This window comes from Chrysemys picta, chromosome 1 (assembly GCF_011386835.1).
Source record: "Chrysemys picta bellii isolate R12L10 chromosome 1, ASM1138683v2, whole genome shotgun sequence".
NCBI lineage: Eukaryota > Metazoa > Chordata > Testudines > Emydidae > Chrysemys > Chrysemys picta.
This window is the reverse complement of record NC_088791.1, coordinates 42,648,219-42,654,218: the sequence shown is the minus strand read 5'-3', so window position 1 is coordinate 42,654,218 and position 6,000 is coordinate 42,648,219.

Here is a 6,000-nt window from a genome sequence, read left to right as displayed (position 1 = left end):
ACATTTTACTCAAAAATTCCCAGATTTTGGGAAATGTCCCCAGGATATAGAAGCACTGCCTACTGGGTGAAAATTATGGTGAGCCAAGGGGTATTTGAGGTTAGAGGAAAGCCTATGAAAATCTCCCCATAAGAATGATGTGATAAGTATCTGACTGAAGTAATATACGTGCTCTATATGGTGGTGTTGTGGTTGGCATGGCAAGTTCTCATTTCTTGTACTTTTGTGGTGCCACCATTGCAAATAAAGAAAACCCTCTAATGAGAATTTCTTTTACAGGCAGCTTACTTTATGCATCATACTTCTTAGAAGCTGCCAGTTTTCGGTGTTTACAGAATAAGCATCAACATAAGGAATTGAAGAGGGAGAACTTGTTTATGCTGATTTTGCCCATGTTTTGACTTACGTACCCTTCATGTGCATAATGAGGCAGTCACTGCGTGTACCAAGAGGGAAAATAATGAACAGCAGAAGAGCGCATTTGACAATGGTGAGTTCTTTTAGAAACTTATCTCAGTAAACATAAAGTTACAAACTTTGCTGTGAATGAAACATTACCCTATGCTGTGAGTAAAATGTACTGAACACAAAGCTTGCACAGGCCTACAATTTTGAGATCACCTTTGGACAAGATGGCTTTGGCATCTACTTTGGATCCTCTCAGATTCTCCCTCAATCAAGAGGTTACTCCACTTAACCTCCATAACAGTTCTCAGAAAGCAATAGTCCCCTGTGATACTAACACTCTCCTCCCACTATCCAGTGACTAAAGTTTATCAAGCAATTCTGGCAGCTGAGGGCCTAATTCTGACCTCGCTAACAGACATTACATCAGTGTATTTCCACGGACTCCTCATTTAAAGTAGTGCATATAAAAAGGAAATTGGGCCCGCTGTTCTGTTACATTGATATCTGTCTGGAATAAGTCCACTGGATCTACTTTTCACCAGCTTCAGCCAATGTAAATTTTCAAGGGTCCATGAGCCAAAATGTCTGCCAGGATAAGAAGCTACAGCACCTTTCCAAGGAAGTCCAGCTTTGGCCAGGGAATGGGAAAAGTGACTATGGTAACTGCTGAACCTGTTAATCCCTTCCTATGACATCCTTGCCATGAACTAAAACTACCTGCGCTCGATGGAAAATTTCACCAGTACCACTACCTACTTTCCTCTATGTTGAATCCTTGCCTCACCAACCTGGGCAAATCTGGCCCATTCACTTCCAGGGAAGTACTCCTGATTTACCTAATGTAAATGAGAACAGAATTTGTCCCAGTTACTTTGGTGAGGTTTAAATGAGTAAAGATCGCAGGATTGGATTCAGAAATATTTTAATATTTATCATATAATATAGCCTGATTTAGACTTTTGGATTTCATCCTGCAATAAAATTGAACAGCAATATTTGTAATGGATAAGAAATATTGGACCTTAATACGATCAATCACTGAAGACTGTGTGGAGTTTGGCCAAGTTTCAAGGTCTGATTATGCAGCAGAAAAGGGTCCAAGAAAAGAGTCAGTCCAGGCTGATTTTATAATTTTTGGAATAGCTGGGCTAAATGCTGCTTTGAAACACTAACAAAATACATTTTTGATGTATGCTTCTAATAAATGATCTAAAAATGTTTTGCTCAACCTGCTACATTAAACTCCTTAGAGTGCTAATTGTTTTAGCATATAGCAATCCGCTAGGTTTGTTTTGTTGTTTAAAAAAAAATTAAAACATTCACAGAAACATAAAAAATTTTCTTTGATACTATGAGAATGCTTTCCACCCTAAACAATGTAGTCCCATTTTCAGGTGAATCGCAGTATTTTATAAGTGCATAAATGTGAATATGCTGAAAAGCAGAAAAGGTCAAAATGAGCATAGAATATCTCTCTCTCTCGCCCCAATGCATATTTTGAATAGTCCAATGGCTAGAGCACTCACCTGAGAGGTGAGAGACCCCTGTTTAAATCCCTTCTTATCAAGCTGTCAAGGCTGAATCCCCACTCTGTCACTCCGAGTGCAGAAGGTGAGGGCCCGCAAGGATTCTCAAAATTAATATTTGCCACTCCAGGCTTGTATTAAACTCCCAAGGTTACAACTTTTCTCTGACCTTGGCTTGGTAAATGCTGTCACCGTCCAAATGCAAAAAACCCCAAAACCCTTGGACCCAGGAAGCAGCACTTGGGAATTCCTCCCTGTGGGGTACCCTCAAGCCCTTTCACACTCCTCTCCCCCCCACCCCTCCCCCAGGGAAGAGCTGAGAAAGAAAACAAAGGAAATTAGCTGTTGCCACCAACTAATCAAACAACATGCCCAAATCTCTTAGGACACCAAAAATCCAATCCTGTTCTTAAAAAAGGTAAATGTTATTAAAAACAAAAAGAAAGAAAATACATCTGCAACTAAGGCTTTTGCTAAATTTTAAAAGAGCAATTCCAAAAATTAAGTACCAAAACTAGCTGTCTTGGGGGTTCAGCTTAAAGGTTACAAGCAAACAAAAGCATCAGGGGTTAGCACAGAGGAGCTCCACAAGTCAAAATAAAAAATAAACCTGATTGTGTCTAACTAAATATTCCGTATCCAAATAATTTCTTCTTTTTGAAGTTTGGAAAATGCAGCAACACAGATATGCTTAACAATATCACAGGGTCCACTTACTGCTAGGGTGCCTCATCGTGGTCAGTCTGGGGATTACCTCCTTCCAGGTGCCACACCCTCCTCTGGTGGTGTCTCCACCCATCATCCCACTCTCCCCTTGCAAGCTCTTTCTTCAGGAGCTGCAGCTTCCTCTTCATGGCTTGGCTCTCCGGCCAGGTCACTATGGTTCTCCCCTTCCAAGCTATCAACGTCTTTTCAGGCAAACTGTTTCAGGCTGTCCACTCTCCACAGCCTGGTCTGTGCTACTTTCTCAGTGCCTGGTAAGGGAATGCAGGCCCACCCTTGATGCCAGATTCCAGCTCAGGGGCCCTCTCTTCAGCAGTCAAGGTCTACATTATTCTATATACCTTATTGTTTCCCCCATGAGCCTTTCCAGCTCTTCCTATTCTCTGGGTTTACCAGCCCAAACTCCCTCTTCCCAGTATGGTACTTCCCTCTATAGCTCCAAACACACCTCCCTTCTCCCAGGAAGTGACTGCAGACTACTCCCCTGTAGCCCCCAGCTGATCTCAGCTCCTGAGTTGTATACAGGCGCCTCCTGTTCCTGTCCAGCTGAGCATCACCTAATTAATCCCTGCTCCCTGGCTGTTCCTCCCGGTGCAGTCTGGGCAGTTAATTGGCCCACCTAGCTACCTTATCCCCTTCAGGCCCTGTGTGGGCTGGACACCCCATCATAAATGGTCACAAACCTATTGAAATAATAATAACCTTGAAGATTGCTGTTTGCCCAAAACTGGCTGACCCAGAATGCAAGTACTTCTTATGTTGCACTACATTAAATTACTCGTTATTTTTATTTATTTATTTTTAATTCATTAATCTTTCTTGGACCGTTTAGCTAGGAGCTTAACTAAAGAGGCTAATGTTTGCAAAAAACTATTACTCTGTAGTACTTTTAAAATAAAGATGCCTTTATTTCTGTATTGAACCTGATTCTTCTATTTTGAGAAATACTGCTAATTAAATGTTTTGACAATATTACTTATCAGTGTTCAGTCATGGAAGAAGAAAATAGAGAAAAAGGGAATTAACTGTGAAACTACTGGTTATGCAGAGAAGAGGCACTTAGTCAGAGATGACCAACCTTGGGATAGCTTTGGGGAAGGCTGGTACTTAAAGGGACACAACAAGAAAGCAAAGCCAGTTAATCCATAGGGGTTTATCTCAATATGTTTACTTCTCACACTGCTGATTCTTCATAATAATAGATGTGATTAGCAAAAGGAAAGCAGAGGATGCATTAGGTTGTGCTTCCTTCCCCTTTTCTTTTCTTCATTATACAAGTGGTGCTCTTCAGCAGGATGCATGACCAATTATTGCACTCTATTTCTTGATTGAATTTAACATAACTTCTTACAGCAGAAGCTAGAGCTCTGTTCTAACTTACAACATATCAGAGAGTGGTTTATTCCCCATGTAGGAATTTGAGACTGTGTCAGGCTCCATCTCATAACAAAAAGAGTTATTTAGTTTGGTTGCTTTCAGTATATGAAATTGTTTAGCTACACCAGATGGAACAGTCGAGGGGCTGTGGAAAATTAAAGAGGGGCTTTGGCAGCTTCATGTTTTCTCCAGTTGAAGAAGATTGCCCAAGGATGGGTCTGTTCCAGTGACTCCTCCCTTTTTGTCAATTGCCAATTATTGGGTAGCTGAATTCCATGAGTTTTGACATGACTCTGGAAATAACACTCAATTTCCCCTAGAAAAGACAGTAAAAGCCTGAGGGGAAGAGGAGACACGGAGACGTGAAGCGACTTCTCCAAAGTCACACAACAAATCAGTGGCAGAGCTGAGAACAGAACCAAGATTTCCTGACTACTAATCCAGTGCCCTATCCCCTCGACCTCTCTACCTTGAACTAGAATCTATTTAGTATAGGCAAGATCGTCCTTACGTTTAAGTGGGACTATACTGGATTAAGTGTTTAGATACCAATAACTGAACCAGTGTGTGACAGGGTGTATCAGACCTTCTCTGTCCCCTGTTGGAGATATTGATACATGTGGCCAAAGGAAATGTGTCACCTGGGGAAGAGGGACAGTGAGTTTATACCTCCAAACATTACCTAAAGAGGCTACTCAGGTTCTTGTACTGGCAGAACCAACAAAACTTGATTCTCCAGCAACTAGAAGGGCCAGGAAGGAGGCAATAGCCAATCAGGACCCACAAAGAAAGATAAGAAGGCTTGCCTGCTTCTCCTAAAGAAGAGTACTGAGTGGAACTGGGGTAGGAGAAGAGTTCCCTGGTCCTGCCACAACAGCACTAAGGCCTAGGTCAGGGTCTCACAACTTGACTGCACTTTGGTTGAAGCATGTGACATACCATTTTATTCTGTAGTGGAGTTAAAAGTCCAGGTGGCCATTTCTGAGCTGAATTTCAACGGACTGTTACAAGACTAGCAAGGGGCTGGTGGCATAAGATGCTTTGCTCCTGGGTAGCTCTGACACAGTGGTTGAGAAAATGTGTAGGAGTCTTTGAATCTACTGATTCTCTGGCATTAATTCAATAGCAAACATTTGTAACAATCCTAGCTAAATCCCATCAGGGTCAGGTGAATGAAAATGCACATTAGGCACCTAGAATCTCATCAGAGCAAGGCCCTCAAATCAGGCACCAAGAGAGAAACATTATAGAAAAAGACAAATGAAGAAACCGAGTTTTCTTGTTTTTGATTTTCTTAAGTAAACTCCCAATGAGTATGATTTGATCAATTCTTTACTCTGCTTGTTCAGTATAATGCTGTTTTCTTACTTTCCTTGTAAGAGCGCTGTGAAGATTGATTTAGCTAGTGTGTCTAGAGTATATTGAAGACTCAAACTGCTATATAAATGTTTAGTACTCTACCAATGGTAATCAGTAAAGAATGGTGATATTGCAATATGTCTCCTTTATAACATGCTATACAGGTTATACAAAATCTTATATTTCTTCGTGAGTGAACCATATATTTTTTTATTTATTTATTTGTGCCTGTATCTGTAATTTTCATTCCATGCATCTGAAGAAGTGGGTTTTTTTACCCACGAAAGCTTATGCCCAAATAAATCTGTTAATCTTTAAAGTGCCACCAGACTCCTCATTGTTTTTGTGGATACAGACTAACACAGCTACCCCTCTGTGGTATGTTTAGTGATATGTTTGCCCATCCAGGTCTATTTTAAATTAACAACACATATCATGACAAATTACCATGGAGCCTATTCAGTTGTTTCCTATTTTGCATCTGGGCCTTTTGCTTTCCTGCCCAAGGTGTCTCAACCATCCTTTTGCCCAAATGTTATAGCAAAAGCAAACAGTATTATATTTGTATATATTGCCTGTTGTAATGCAAATTGCTTTCCTATTTCTG